General features: G+C 57.3%; 1 protein-coding gene across 2 annotated transcripts in view; it reads left to right on the forward strand.

Moving 5' to 3' along the window:
- Window positions 1-16,282, forward strand: part of LOC149875568 (butyrophilin subfamily 1 member A1-like) — a 232,924-nt gene that overhangs the window by 134,257 nt on the left and 82,385 nt on the right. The gene's annotated exons all lie outside the window — the stretch shown is intronic.

The raw sequence follows: 16,282 nt of genomic DNA on the forward strand, positions 1-16,282 counted from the left end.
CCCTAAGCTGCCACCTTGCCCTCCCTTTTGTCTGCCTTTGCTGCTAACCATTTGTCTCTCCTGGATTTACAAGGGCGCCTTTCCCTGGTCTCTGACTCAGGAAACTAAATTCACGGCTGGGATGCATAGTGAAATGTGGCCAGCCGGCAGGGCCTGGGACTCTCCCCTGAACCCGGTGGGCTGCGGTGGGGCTGGAAGACCCAGGCCTGGGCCTCCCCCAACACCTACCTGGCCCGTCCTGTCAATGCATGTGCAGGGCCCTGTCCCCTCTCCTTTGTCCCTGCTGGGCCCAGGGCCAGAGAGCTGACCCGCTGCAGAGGGAGGCCAAGGGAGGCCATGCTGTCCTCTGCCCGCTCCGGCCAGGCTGCTCTGCGTGCATGTTTGCCTGTCTCCTCCTTTATGTTATGGGGCCGTTGAAGCTGCATTGGCAGAGTTCATGGCTCCTGTCCCGTGTCATTTCCCTCTGGTCTCGCACTCTTCCCCAGCCCAGTTCAGAGTGATCGGACCGGACCGGCCAGTTGTTGCCTCTGTGGGAGAAGTCGCGGTCCTTCCTTGCCGCCTGTCCCCTGCGACGAGCGCGGAGAGCATGGAGGTGCGGTGGTTCCAGTCCCGGTTCTCTTCAGTGGTGCACTTGTACCGGGGAGGTCAGGATCAGCCTGGAGAGCAGATGCCGGAGTATGTTGGGAGGACTCAGCTCCTGAAGGACAACATCACCTCTGGGAGCGTCTCGCTGAGAATACGCGGGGTGCGCCCCTCCGACCACGGGCAGTACACCTGCTTCTTCCAGGCTGGGGTCTCCTCTGAAGAGGCTCTGCTGGAGCTGCAGGTCACCGGTGGGTAACTCCTGCTAGAGTCTGGGCCTGCCCACAGTGCACTGGCTGGGGCTGGAGGGCTCAAGGGGAGCAGATGATAGCTCACTCGCCAGTCCCCAGATCCCATCTCCGCCTCCAGTGCCTTCAGTGTGCGCTCCCTGGGAGAGGAGGGGGATTTATTTCCTGAGAGCAGCCCAGGAGGGTTTTCCATTCACATCCGTACCCCAGGGTAGCCTGTGGACTTTGGGGGCTGGAGCGCACCAGGGGAGGAGCACGGGGCTGGGGCAGAAAGTTTCAGTTTGACAGGCCTTTTAACACTTCTTTTGATGAACTTGTCATACGTACTGGTGGCGGGAGAGGGATGCTATAGATATGGTCCAGGAACAATGCGAGAGGCAAGGGTTGTTTTGGCTGATATCTTTCCTGGTTATATTGATCTTTATGCCATTTTGCTTACATTGGATATATTTTGATATTTGTACATATGTTGGATATGTTGATTTTGATGTGAGTTTTCATATATTGATTTCGAGGCGAGAGGCAAACCTTGTCCCTTGCATAACAATGCCCCACTCCTAGAGAAAGTGAGCTGTGGGGAGGGGGGGAACATTTCCTGTGTATGGATGCAGACACAAGAGTCCTAATCCCTGCATGGAGAGTTTTGCTGGATTTCTCCAGCCCCCAGCCCCTCTGGAATAAGGCTGAAGCACTGGGGGCTCTGGGCTTTACCCCGTCTTGCTAATCTTCAGCCAGTTCACACACTGGTCGTTGTGCCCAGGGGATGTTTGCTGGTCTCCTTGCTCGTCACCTTTTCTGTTTAATTCAAAAGGATACGCTGAGGGAAATGCAGTGTGTTCATAGATTTTCATAGATTTCATAGACATTAGGGCTGGAAGGGACCTCGGGAGATCATCGAGTCCAGCCCCCGCCCAAAGGGCAGGAAGTCAGCTGGGGTCATAGGATCCCAGCAAGATAAGCATCCAATTTGCTCTTGAAGGTGTTCAATGTCAGTGCTTGAACCACCTCCGCTGGCAGGCTGTTCCAGACCTTGGGGGCTCGGACAGGAAAGAAATTCTTCCTTATGTCCAGCCTGAAACGGTCTTGCAGGAGTTTGTGACCGTTCGACCTCGTCATCCCTTGGGGCGCTCTGGTGAACAGACGTTCCCCCAGATCCTGGTGGTCACCCCTGATAAACTTATAGGTGGCCATCAGATCCCCCCTGAGCCTGCGTTTTTCCAGGCTAAAGAGTCCCGTGGCTCTCAGCCTGTCATCGTAAGATCTGTTTTCCTGACCTCTGATCATGCGCGTGGCTCTCCTCTGGACTCTCTCAAGCTTCTCCACATCCTTTTTGAATTGTGGAGCCCAAAACTGGACGCAGTACTCCAGCTGCGACCTCACCAAGGCCAAGTACAAGGGGAGAATGATGTCCCGGGATTTGCTCGAGAAGCATCTATGGATGCACGCCAGCATTTTGGTCGCTTTACTAGCCGCAGCATCGCATTGCAGGCTCATGTTCAACTTATGGTCAATGATGACCCCCAAGTCTCTTTCTTCTGTAGCGCTAACCAACGTAGCACTGCCGAGCCTATAAGGGTGCTGCAGGTTTTTCCTCCCAAGGTGGAGAAGCTTGCATTTTTCGGTGTTAAACACCATCAGGTTCTCATCTGCCCATTTGCTGAGCTTGTCCAGGTCAGCCTGGATCACCCGCCTATCTTCTGGCGTGGATGCTTTGCCCCAAAGTTTGGTGTCATCGGCGAACTTGGCCAGTCCACTCCTGACTCCAATGTCCACATCGTTAATGAAGATGTTGAACAGGATGGGTCCCAGGACAGAGCCTTGAGGGACCCCACTGGTCACAGGGCACCACGATGAGTGACTGCCATCAATCACAACCCTCTGGGTCCGACCACGGAGCCAATTTCCCAGCCAGCGGATCGTGGTGGAGCCAAGGCCACAACTGGGCAGTTTGGCCAAGAGGTGATCATGGGATACCAGATCAAAAGCTTTTTTGAAGTCAAGATATATGACATCAATCTCTTCTCCCTTGTCCAGGTGATAGGTCACCCGGTCATAGAAGGAAATGAGATTGGTCAAACAAGACCTACCCGCAACAAACCCATGCTGGCTGTCCCTTAGGATGTTAGCCTGGGCCAGTCCCTCAAGGATGGCCTCCTTAATAAACTTTTCTAAGATCTTCCCCAGGTTAGAAGTCAGGCTAATGGGCCTGTAGTTAGCCGGATCCACTCTCCTCCCTTTCTTGAAGATCAGCACCACATTGGCCTCTTCCAGTCTTCGGGCACTACACCAGAGCGCCAGGAGCTCTCGAAGACCCATGCCAGGGGCTGGGCTATGCCACTCGCCAGCTCCTTGAGTACCCTGGGGTGCAGGTTGTCAGGGCCGGCTGACTTGAATGTATCCAGCTTCTCAAGGTGTTCCTTCACAAGGTCAGCATTGATGGAGGGTAGGGGATTCCCCTCACCCAGATTTCCCTGTCCCATAGCAGGCATGGGCGTCCCATGGGACTGACGAAAGACTGACGCAAAGTACCTATTTAAGAGGTTGGCTTTTTCCTGGGCGTCAGTTGCCCCATCTGGTTTAGCAGGGGTCCAACATTGCCCTTGCTTTTCCTCCGGCTCCCCACATATCTGAAAAAGGACTTTTTGTTGTCCTTGATGCCTGAAGCTAGTTGGAGTTCAGTTGCAGCCTTGGCTTTCCTGGTTTGCTCCCTGCAGGACCGGACCAGCGCGGAGTAATCCTCCTTGGAGGTGAATCCCGTCCTCCATCCTTTGTAGGCTTTCCTTTTTAGCCACAGTAGGTCTGCTAGGTCTCTGGAGAGCCAGGAGGGCTGCTGTGCCTTCTTGCTGCCTTTCCTCCGTGTTGGGATAGATGTAGCTTGTGCACTGAGGATCGCTTCCTTGAGAAGCAACCACTCTTCTTGAACTCCCGTCTCCCTGTTTATCAGTGACAGGATAACACAGCTAGTCTAGAGACCAACCGGGACACTCTCCGGGGACCAGCAGCTGTAGGCCGGGCCAAGGCTGTTGAAGCAGAGGCCAGTCCGTCTCTCCCCTTCGGTGCTTGCGGGGTGTGTTTTCATGCCCTTGTCAGGTCACGGCCCAACCCTGGATGCAGCTCAGACCGAGCCCCAGCCTCTTTCAGGGTCAGCTCAGAGGAAGCTTACACAGAGGCAGATTCCCCAGTACAACCTGGTCAGGGACGTGCTAGACGTGTCTCAGCTGCTGGCCACACTGCCTGGCCTTTGCCCATCCCGCCTGGCCCTTGGTGACGTGCTGAGCCCCGCCAGGCCGGACACGCAGCTCGGCCCAGCTCAGCTCTGAGTTTGCAGCTGAGAGCTGGGAAGCTATCGGTCCTTCCTTGGGTAACCCCCCACCCCACCTCTGCCCCGGCATCTATTTGTTATCAAAGCCCTATTTAAAATCAGCAGCTACTTTAATTCAGCCAATCAGAAAACATCTTCTAACATAGGTATGGTAAGATGCACCAAAACCCATGGGATCTCGTTTGCTCTCGTATGAGCTGATCAGCATGCTCTGACCATCACGCAGGGCATGCGCTGGGGAAGCTGCGCTGCCCTCGCGCTGCACGAGAGCCCGGATCCGTGCCAGGCCCTGGGCGGGATCCCGTGCAATCAGGCATGTTCAGTGTAGGAGACAGGCCCGCGGCCGGGGGTGAGAGCACCCACGGAGATGGACGGAGCAGGTTACCCCCTTTAAGCTCTCGCTCCCGGCTGTGTTCATCTCGCAGAGAGCAGCACAGTGCCCCTCCCTGTAGCGGCTCTGCTGAGAGACCTGCGGAGGCTCCTTCCCGAAGGTCTGAGCTGCTGATGTATTTTGCAGTCCACATCCCTTAGGGATGACCAGGAATTGAGTACTCACACCCAGCGGTGGTGCTGGGCGAGTCCCCCGTGCACCTAGAGCAGTTGTGTCAGACGATGAACTGCGGCTGAATCCCGCCGGGGAGCAAAGCGTTCAGCCTGTGGGGCTATAGAGGGGCTGGGGATTCAGGCAGTGCCCAAGTGGGGATGGGGCCTGCTGCCGAAATCGGGGGCAGGGAGCCCTATTGGTGATGTGTGTGAGTGGTGGGGCGTGAGCAACTGGGCTGAGCTGCATGTGTCCGTGTCAGGGGTTAAGTCTCCCCCCTGCTCGCCCCACCACGGCCATTACCTGTAGCATGGCGGCTGCTGCTGCCGTTGACCCTACCACCGCCACTGGTTGCCCCAGTGCCACTGCCACTGCCCCCGTGCCGTGTCCAGACCCAGCCCGCAAGGATCCCTGCAGTCAGCATCTGGCCCCAGGGGTGGCTGAGTTTGCAGCCCTGGTCTAGACCTAACGCAGGGTTTGTCTCTTCCTCTGCAGCACTGGGCTCGGACCCCCACATCTCTGCTGAAGGTCACCAGGATGGAGGGATCCGGCTGGTGTGTCGATCAGCTGGGTGGTACCCAGAGCCTGAGGTCCAGTGGAGGGATCACCGTGGGCAGCCGCTACCAAAAAAATCTGAGAAGATTTCCGCAGACACTGAGGGACTGTTTCACGCAGAGGTTGCTGTTGTGATCCTGGAGGAGTCGAACCAGATCGTGACCTGTTCTGTCAGGAGCCTGTTCCTGACCCAGGAGAAAACAGCCTCCATCAGCATTGCAGGTCAGTGCCTGCCGCACCGTGAGCTCGGCGTCGGGGTGGGGAGGGTGATCCCTGCTCACGTGTCGGACATGTAGGGAGCCGTTTCCCCGGGCAGCACAACAGCCCGTCTGTGCTGCTCTCCGCAGGGCTTACGGGGACGCGGGAGTTTGCCGTGACACTGACACGAGGACTCAGGCCAAGCGCCCTGGGGCTGAGCCGAGAGCCGGGCCTGGGTGAGCCGGGGGGGTCAGGCAGTGCGTCCTGCCCAAGGTTTGCAAATGCCACTTAGGGCTGGGGGGGCCTCCGCTTTGGGCACCCAGCTGAGACACCCGAGGGAGCCTGGGGTTCGAAGGCAGGTGCTCAGCACGTCTCCACTCCCAGCCCCTCTGGGGTGTCTCGGGCTGGGGGTGCAGAGTCACTGCTCCCTGCCGCTGCTGCCAGGGGCTGCACAAAACATGGAAGTCCAGAGCAGGGTCTTGAACTTGGAGTAGCTGCAATCAGAAATGTGGTGCGACGTGTGAGCAGGGCAGGGCAAAGCCGAGGACGCACGGCCCTGGGCTGGCCCGGGTCCTTCCTCTCCGGGTGTGCTCGGTCCCAGCCAGGAGGTGCTTCTCAATGGCAGGCTTTAGCCAAGCCCTGGTACTGCTTTAGTCTGACCTGCATGACTGGGCTCAGGACAGGGGAAACCAGATCATCCATAAACCCCTGTGTGTAAAAGGGGTCAGATTAGGCTCTCCACAGTCACCTGAACCCTTCCCTGGTGCCGCTGTCTGTCCCGGCTTTTCCTTGCAGAGCCCCACAGTGCACGCAGGGTCTCTGGGTGCACGAGGAGACTCAGGGGTGCAGCTCCCTGGGGGCGCGGGGACGTCAGTCTCACTCAGGCAAGAATCCCATAGTTCCTGATCCCTGGCTGGAGGCTGTTGCCCTTCTGCTCAGGGGCTAATTAATCACCTCATTTGGGGTCAGGAAGGAATATTTCCCTGTGATAGTGATGGTGCAGACCATGGGGGGATGGGCTGCCTCACTGTAGCCGTGGGAGTGGGGGGAGGCAGAGGACAAGGCTCCCTTCATTGGGTCTCTGAAGCGTATTTAACAACCATGCCGTGGCAGGATATAGAGGGTTTTGCTGCGTGAGGCTGCTCTTGTGGTCCTCAAGCTGTTTGCCTTTTACCTGTGTGAGACGATTGACTGTGCAGTGCTTGGAATAGGCTAGACAAGCACTTGCGTGGGACAGATTCATAGACATTTGGGCTAGAAGGGGCTGGGAGGCTCATCGAGTCCAGCCCCCCACCCCAAGCGCAGGAAGTCATCCTGATGAGCACCCCTCACAAACTTATAGGTGGCCACCAGATCACCCCTGAGCCTGCGCTTTTCCAGGCTAAGGAGCCCCATGGCTCTCAGCCTATCATCATACGGTCTGTTTTCCTGACCTCTGATCATGCGCGTGGCTCTCCTCTGGACTCTCTCAAGCTTCTCCACATCCTTTATGTATTGTGGAGCCCAAAACTGGAGGCAGTACTCCAGCTGCGGCTCACCAAGGCCGAGGACAAGGGGAGAATGACGTCCTGGGATTTGCTCGAGAAGCATCTATGGATGCACGCCAGTGTTTTGATCCCTATGACCCCCCAAGGATCCACTTCCCATGAGGATCCCATGATGCCCTGAGGAAGGGGAGGTCGCTGTCTCTCTTCCCTCGGTCTGGCAGGGGTTTCTGCATCCAGGGGCTGTGCTGCTGGGTCCGGTTTATCCCCGCAGTGACCGCTCTGCTGCCTCAGGGCAGGGGAGGCCAGCGGGTGCGTTAGCCGGGCGGGAGCTTGGGCTTCCAGTGTGCTGGGCATGAAGCACGGAGGAGCCCTGTCAGCCTGAAACCCATGAGGAGGGTGTGGCGGGCCAGTAGGGGGTGCTCCTGTGTTGAGCCGCCCACCTCCCTGCGCCCGACCCCCTGCCAGGCGCCGAGCGCCTCCCTAGGGGCGCCTGATGCTCGGCCGACCCCTCTCCCGGAGCACACTCGCTAGTCTGGGGGTAACGTGCCGCCACCACCCCAAGAAGGGACTCTCTCGGCCCTGTGTCCTCGGGGAAACACAGGCCTAATAGTCCGACGGGTACTCGACCCGGTACAGGCACTTGGGGCACTTCCCCAAGTCAGGGGGCAAAAAGCAAAGTCTCCCTTACTCCGCAGACCTAAGGGATCTCTCTGGCGTAATTTAGACCCACCCCTCAATAAGTCTCCCACACCGGTCACAAAGGAGAACTTTATTGATTACGAGGGGTAGGGGAAACTAGGGCACAGGGTTGAGCAATATCCTAGAAATCCTAGAGAGCAAACAGCGGGGCTGAGGTAGCCTTTTGATCACACACCTGTGTTACTGCCAGCTAGATATCTAATCCGATTGAGTAGCTTACTCACATCTTCCCGAGGCTGGTGAAATTCCCCTGTGAAAGCAGGCGGTTTCCAGCTCGTGACTTTGGGGGAGAGAGCCAACTTCAGATGGTAAAGCTCCTCTGTGTCCCCCGCATGGCTGCTGCTTCACCGCATGGCCGAAGAGAGAGAGCCTCCTTCCCCCCCGCCAACCTATACAGCCCCTGTGACCTCAGTCACCTGGGCCAGTGGAGGTCAGCCCCGGCTCGCTGTCAGCCAGCCCATTTGAAATCCATCACCTGTTACCAGGCAGATTCCAGCTCCCCAGGTAGAAACCCCCCACCCATTGATGCCAGTCCCGTGGGCAGAGGGAGCAGGTTCCCCCCCTCAGGGATGCAGCCAGCTCCGGTTCCCTGAAGAGACAGGCCGAGGGTACGGTCCCCCATGTGCAGGGCCCACCCTCATCAAACGGTTGCAGCCCAGAGATTTTAGTCACAGTGTCCCAGGGCAGAGATCTTGGGGAGAAACCAAGGTGGCTTTCTGCCACAGAGGGTCCCAGGGAAAACCACTGCTGCCCCCAGGCCTGGGCATTTACTCACGCAGGCTGCCAAGTGAATGCCATATTCTCCTGCAGGTCACTTTTTCCCACGTGTCTCCCCCTGGATGGTGGCTCTGGCTGTGATCGTACCCATCGTGCTGGTGGTCAGTGTCCTGGGCAGTTTCTACTTCCGCCGTACAAAAAGTAATTTGAGAAGGTGGGGAGAGGAGAGCTCCTCTGAGACGGGGCAGGACAGGACGGACGGGGGCTCCATCCTCTGCTCTGAGAGGAGCTCCAAGCACCGGGGATGGGCTGAAGCTGTGGGAGCAGTCTCTGAGCAGGGCAGACCCCACATCTGGGTCTGGGTGCCGGCCTTTCCCTGTGCCATCCCACTCAGGGCCATTGATGTAGCCCAGGGGCCCACAGCCTGCAGTCATGGGTAACTGTCCACCTCCGTCCCTGCTAGGACCCTGTAGCTCACCCCTGTTTGGTAGCGGCTTCCTGGGCCATGGGACAGGGAGAGCCCGGGTGCACAGGCAGGCCGTGCACAGAGGAGCTGAACACACATTGTCTAGTTCTGGGTCAACGTCTGTCCTCGGTGGTGTGAGAGTGATGTTGTCACCTTGATGTAACCTGGATGTTGAAGCCTTGATGATCCAGGAGTTATGGAAGAGGTGAGGAATTTTTGGGGTGGAATCATTTTTTGGATGAACAGCAGATCTGGGATTGAGTCAGACAAGCTTTTGAACACAAGACGTTCTTCTTTTGGTCTCCTTTCTCCCAGCTCTGCAGTTCATCCAATATGAGATATAAGCCAGTTCCCAAAAAGTCCTAGCCGCTGGCATGTTTCTTGCCCAGATGGCAAGGGGCTGACAGTTTCTGTACTGGCAGACAGGGAGATGCTGCCCGTGCCTGGGGTGTGAGAAGGGAGTTTGCTGGGCTCTGCATAATGCTTGTTCTTTCTCCCTTTACAGATGAGTACGAGGCACTGGAAGGTAAGTGCCCTTTACTAGCTTCACTTGCCCCCCTGCCCTCACTGCAAACACCTGGAAAACCAACCACGTGTCCCTCCCCATCTCCAGAGGCCTCCTAACAAGGACGGCTCTGTATGAACGGGACAAGTCCTGAGAGTGCTGCAAGGCCCCGGCCATGTGTGCGGTGTCTCTTAGGGGCAGTCTTGGGCACGGTCACCCCTGTCACCTTCTGCACACAGCACAAGCAGGGTCACACCCACGTGCTCTCATGGGGCTCATAACTCCCGTGCTGCACACTCACCAGCAGAGCTAGTGTCAGACACACGGGGCCCAGGCAGAGGCCAAAGTGCAGGCCCCTTCTCCTGCCACAAAACGTGGGGTCTCTCTCACTGATATAGACCCGGAGTCCCGGAGTCTGGAAACAAGGGAAACTGCCCCCTTCACTCCCACTACAGCCCCCCTGCTCCCCCGAGTGCCGTGTGGCCCCCAGTCATTACCCCAGCTCAGGGGCTCTAGGCACCGGCACACGATGCAGTGTGTGTGTGGCATCCTCTTCTGAGCGCTGGCACCTCCGCATCAGCTGCCTCGGCCCCGGGACCAGGACGGACCCTCCGACTCTAACTCCGAAGGCTTAAGCAAGGCCTTTCTTCAGAGCCCAACAATGTGGTGGCCGTCTAGGGAGCCCTGTGCTATGGTGAAGGACTCTGGGGCAGGGAGAGCCCGGGTGCACACAGACAGGCCGTGCACAGAGGAGCTGAACACACGTTGTCTAGTTCTGGGTCAACGTCTGTCCTCGGTGGTGTGAGAGTGATGTTGTCACCTTGATGTAATCTTGATGTTGAAGCCTTGATGGTCCAGGAGTTATGGAAGAGGTGAGGAATTTTTGGGGTGGAATCATTTTTTGGATGAACAGCAGATCTGGGATTGAGTCAGACAAGCTTTTGAACACAAGACGTTCTTCTTTTGGTCTCCTTTCTCCCGGCGCTGCAGTTCATCCTATATGAGATATAAACCTGCTCCCGAAAAGTCCTAGCCGCTGGCATGTTTCTTGCCCAGATGGCAAGGGGCTGACAGTTTCTGTACTGGCAGACAGGGAGATGCTGCCCGTGCCTGGGGTGTGAGAAGGGAGTTTGCTGGGCTCTGCATAATGCTTGTTCTTTCTCCCTTTACAGATGAGTACGAGGCACTGGAAGGTAAGTGCCCCTTACTAGCTTCACTTGCCCCCCTGCCCTCACTGCAAACACCTGGAAAACCAACCACGTGTCCCTCCCCATCTCCAGAGGCCTCCTAACAAGGACGGTTCTGTATGAACGGGACGAGTCCTGAGAGTGCTGCAAGGCCCCGGCCATGTGTGCGGTGTCTCTTAGGGGCAGTCTTGGGCACGGTCACCCCTGTCACCTTCTGCGCACAGCACAAGCAGGGTCACACCCACGTGCTCTCATGGGGCTCATAACTCCCGTGCTGCACACTCACCAGCAGAGCTAGTGTCAGACACACGGGGCCCAGGCAGAGGCCAAAGTGCAGGCCCCTTCCCCTGCCACAAAACGTGGGGTCCCTCTCACTGATATAGACCCGGAGCCGCGCAGTCTGGAAACAAGGGAAACTGCCCCCTTCGCTCCCGCTACAGCCACCCTGCTCCCCCGAGTGCCGTGTGGCCCCCAGTCATTACCCCATCTCAGGGGCTCCAGGCACCGACACATGATGCAGTGTGTGTGTGGCAGCCTCTTCTGAGCGCTGGCACCTCCCCATCAGCTGCCTCGGCCCCGGGACCAGGACGGACCCTCCGACTCTAACTCCGAAGGCTTAAGCAAGGCCTTTGTCCAGAGCTCACCAAGGCGGCGGCCGTCTCGGGAGCCCTGTGCTCTTGTGAAGGACTATGGGGCAGGGAGAGCCCGGGTGCACAGACAGGCCTTGCACAGAGGAGCTGAACACACGTTGTCTAGTTCTGGGTCAACGTCTGTCCTCGGTGGTGTGAGAGTGATGTTGTAACCTTGATGTAATCTTGATGTTGAAGCCTTGATGATCCAGGAGTTATGGAAGAGGTGAGGAATTTTTGGGGTGGAATCATTTTTTGGATGAACAGCAGATCTGGGATTGAGTCAGACAAGCTTTTGAACACAAGACGTTCTTCTTTTGGTCTCCTTTCTCCCAGCTCTGCAGTTCATCCAATATGAGATATAAGCCAGTTCCCAAAAAGTCCTAGCCGCTGGCATGTTTCTTGCCCAGATGGCAAGGGGCTGACAGTTTCTGTACTGGCAGACAGGGAGATGCTGCCCGTGCCTGGGGTGTGAGAAGGGAGTTTGCTGGGCTCTGCATAATGCTTGTTCTTTCTCCCTTTACAGAGAAGTACAAGGTAGTGGAAGGTAAGTGCCCTTAACTAGCTTCACTTGCCTCCCTGCCCTCACTGCAAACACCTGGAAAACCAACCACGTGTCCCTCCCCACCTCCAGAGGCCTCCTAACAAGGACAGATCTTATGGTTATAGGTTAGGGGTTGCCCGTCTCAGCAGCACAGAGGCAGAGAGGGATCTTGGAGTCAGGATCGACTCCAGGATGAATATGAGTCACGACAAAGCAATAGGCAGAGCCGACGGCACCCTGCCCTGCATCAACAGCGGCATCACTGACAGGGCCAGAGAGGTCTTGCTCCCCATCATGCGGCGCCGGTCAGGCCGCAGCTGGAGTCCTGTGTCCAGTCCTGGGTGCCACACTTCGGGAGGGACGTGGGTAACCTGGAGAGGGTCCAGAGGAGGCCACTCGTATGGTTGGGGCCTCCGTGGCCACCGCTATGAGGACAGGCTGTGGGACCCGAATCTCTTCAGTCTCTGCAAGAGGAGGCTGAGGGGGGATCTTGTGGCTGCTACAACCTTATCCGGGGCCAGCAGCAGGGACTTGGGGAAAGTCTGTTCCCCAGGGCCCCCTTGGGGTCACCAGGAACAGTGGCCACAAGCTGAGGGAGGAGAGGTTTAGGTTGGATATTAGGAAGAACGACTTCACAGTAAGGGTGGCCAGAGCCTGGAACAGGCCCCCAGAGACGGGGTGCTCTCCCCGTCCCTGGGGATCTTCAAGAGGAGACTGGACAGGCACCTGGCTGGGGTCTTGTGACCCCTCCACCCCCAGTGCGCCTTCCTGCCCATAGCGGGGGTCGGACTCGATGATCTGTCTGGGTCCCTTCCCACTCAGTGATTCTGTGATTCTATGAACGGGACCAGTGCTGAGGGTGCTGCAAGGCCCCGGCCATGTGTGCGGTGTCTATTGGGGCAGTCTTGGGCACGGTGACCCCTGTCACCTTCCGCACACAGCACAATCAGGGTCACACCCACGTGCTCTCATGGGGCTCAAAGCTCCCCTTCTGCAAACTCACCAGCAGAGCCAGTGTCAGACACATGGGGCCCAGGCAGAGGCCAAAGTGCAGGCCCCTTCCCCTGCCACAAAACGTGGGGTCCCTCTCACTGATCTTGACCCAGAGCCCCGTAGTCTGGAAACAAGGGAAACTGCCCCCTTCACTCCCACTACAGCCCCCCTGCTCCCCCGAGTGCCGTGTGGCCCCCAGTCATTACCCCAGCTCAGGGGCTCCAGGCACCGGCACACGATGCAGTGTGTGTGTGGCATCCTTTTCTGAGCGCTGCCACCTTCCCATCAGCTGCCTCGGCCCCGGGACCAGGACGGACCCTCCGACTCTAACTCCGAAGGCTTAAGCAAGGCCTTTGTCCAGAGCCCACCAAGGTGGCGGCCGTCTGGGGAGCCCTGTGCTCTGGTGAAGGACTCTGGGACAGGGAGAGCCCAGGTGCACATGAACAAGTCATGCTGAAAGGACCTCACAACACATTGTCCACTTCTGTATCAACTTCTGTCCTCAGTGGTGTTCGAGTGATGTTGTCACCTTGATTGTGCAGGCGTTATCGAAGAAGGGAGGAATTTTTGGGGTGGTATCTGTTATTGGACCCACTGCAGATCTGGGATTGAGTTAGACAAGATTTTGAACACAAGACATTCTTCTTTTGGTCTCCTTTCTCCCAGCTCTGCAGTTCATCCAATATGAGATATAAACCAGTTCCCAAAAAGTCCTAGCCGCTGGCATGTTTCTTGCCCAGATGGCAAGGTGCTGACAGTTTCTGTACTGGCAGACAGGGAGATGCTGCCCGTGCCTGGGGTGCGACAAGGGAGTTTGCTGGGCTCTGCATAATGCTTGTTCTTTCTCCCTTTACAGATGAGTACGAGGCACTGGAAGGTAAGTGCCCCTTACTAGCTTCACTTGCCCCCCTGCCCTCACTGCAAACACCTGGAAAACCAACCACGTGTCCCTCCCCATCTCCAGAGGCCTCCTAACAAGGACGGCTCTGTATGAACGGGACGAGTCCTGAGAGTGCTGCAAGGCCCCGGCCATGTGTGCGGTGTCTCTTAGGGGCAGTCTTGGGCACGGTCACCCCTGTCACCTTCTGCACACAGCACAAGCAGGGTCACACCCACGTGCTCTCATGGGGCTCATAACTCCCGTGCTGCACACTCACCAGCAGAGCTAGTGTCAGACACACGGGGCCCAGGCAGAGGCCAAAGTGCAGGCCCCTTCCCCTGCCACAAAACGTGGGGTCCCTCTCACTGATATAGACCCGGAGCCGCGCAGTCTGGAAACAAGGGAAACTGCCCCCTTCACTCCCGCTACAGCCACCCTGCTCCCCCGAGTGCCGTGTGGCCCCCAGTCATTACCCCAGCTCAGGGGCTCCAGGCACCGGCACACGATGCAGTGTGTGTGTGGCATCCTCTTCTGAGCGCTGGCACCTCCGCATCAGCTGCCTCGGCCCCGGGACCAGGACGGACCCTCCGACTCTAACTCCGAAGGCTTAAGCAAGGCCTTTCTTCAGAGCCCAACAATGTGGTGGCCGTCTAGGGAGCCCTGTGCTATGGTGAAGGACTCTGGGGCAGGGAGAGCCCGGGTGCACAAAGACAGGCCGTGCACAGAGGAGCTGAACACACGTTGTCTAGTTCTGGGTCAACGTCTGTCCTCGGTGGTGTGAGAGTGATGTTGTCACCTTGATGTAATCTTGATGTTGAAGCCTTGATGGTCCAGGAGTTATGGAAGAGGTGAGGAATTTTTGGGGTGGAATCATTTTTTGGATGAACAGCAGATCTGGGATTGAGTCAGACAAGCTTTTGAACACAAGACGTTCTTCTTTTGGTCTCCTTTCTCCCGGCGCTGCAGTTCATCCTATATGAGATATAAACCTGCTCCCAAAAACTCCTAGCAGCTGGCATGTTTCTTGCCCAGATGGCAAGGGGCTGACAGTTTCTGTACTGGAAGACAGGGAGATGCTGCCCATGCCTGGGGTGGGACCAGGGAGCTTGCTGGGCTCTGCATTAACGCTTCTTCTTTCTCCCTTTACAGAGAAGTACCAGGCAGGGGAAGGTAAGTGCCCTTTACTAGCTTCACTTGCCTCCCTGCCCTCACTGCAAACACCTGGAAAACCAACCACGTGTCCCTCCCCATCTCCAGAGGCCTCCTAACAAGGATGGCTCTGTATGAATGGGACCAGTGCTGAGAGTGCTGCAAGGCCCTGGCCATGTGTGCGGTGTCTATTGGGGCAGTCTTGGGCACGGTCACCCCTGTCACCTTCTGCGCACAGCACAAGCAGGGTCACACCCACGTGCTCTCATGGGGCTCATAACTCCCGTGCTGCACACTCACCAGCAGAGCTAGTGTCAGACACACGGGGCCCAGGCAGAGGCCAAAGTGCAGGCCCCTTCCCCTGCCACAAAACGTGGGGTCCCTCTCACTGATATAGACCCGGAGCCGCGCAGTCTGGAAACAAGGGAAACTGCCCCCTTCACTCCCGCTACAGCCACCCTGCTCCCCCGAGTGCCGTGTGGCCCCCAGTCATTACCCCCAGCTCAGGGGCTCTAGGCACCGGCACACGATGCAGTGTGTGTGTGGCATCCTCTTCTGAGCGCTGGCACCTCCCCATCAGCTGCCTCGGCCCCGGGACCAGGACGGACCCTCCGACTCTAACTCCGAAGGCTTAAGCAAGGCCTTTGTCCAGAGCCCACCAAGGCGGTGTCTGTCTCGGGAGCCCTGTGCTCTTGTGAAGGACTCTGGGGCAGGGAGAGCCCGGGTGCACAGACAGGCCGTGCACAGAGGAGCTGAACACACGTTGTCTAGTTCTGGGTCAACGTCTGTCCTCGGTGGTGTGAGAGTGATGTTGTCACCTTGATGTAATCTTGATGTTGAAGCCTTGATGATCCAGGAGTTATGGAAGAGGTGAGGAATTTTTGGGGTGGAATCATTTTTTGGATGAACAGCAGATCTGGGATTGAGTCAGACAAGCTTTTGAACACAAGACATTCTTCTTTTGGTCTCCTTTCTCCCGGCGCTGCAGTTCATCCTATATGAGATATAAACCTGCTCCCGAAAAGTCCTAGCCGCTGGCATGTTTCTTGCCCAGATGGCAAGGTGCCGACAGTTTCTGTACTGGCAGACAGGGAGATGCTGCCCGTGCCTGGGGTGGGACCAGGGAGCTTGCTGGGCTCTGCATAATGCTTGTTCTTTCTCCCTTTACAGAGAAGTACAAGGCAGTGGAAGGTAAGTGCCCTTTACTAGCTTCACTTGCCTCCCTGCCCTCACTGCAAACACCTGGAAAACCAACCACGTGTCCCTCCCCATCTCCAGAGGCCTCCTAACAAGGACAGCTCTGTATTAATGGGACCAGTCCTGTGGGTGCTGCAAGGCCCCGGCCATGCTTGCGGTGTCTATTAGGGGCAGTCTTGGGCACGGTGACCCCTGTCACCTTCCACACACAGCACAAGCAGGGTCACACCCACGTGCTCTCATGGGGCTCATTACTTCCCTGCTGCACACTCACCAGCAGAGCCAGTGTCAGACATATGGGGCCCAGGCAGAGGCCAAAGTGCAGACCCCTTCCCCTGCCACAAAACGTGGGGTCCGTCTCACTGATATAGACCCGGAGCCGC

The sequence above is a fragment of the Crocodylus siamensis genome, chromosome 1, assembly GCF_052110815.1.
Source record: "Crocodylus siamensis isolate JL-2025a chromosome 1, ASM5211081v1, whole genome shotgun sequence".
NCBI classification, from domain to species: Eukaryota; Metazoa; Chordata; order Crocodylia; family Crocodylidae; genus Crocodylus; species Crocodylus siamensis.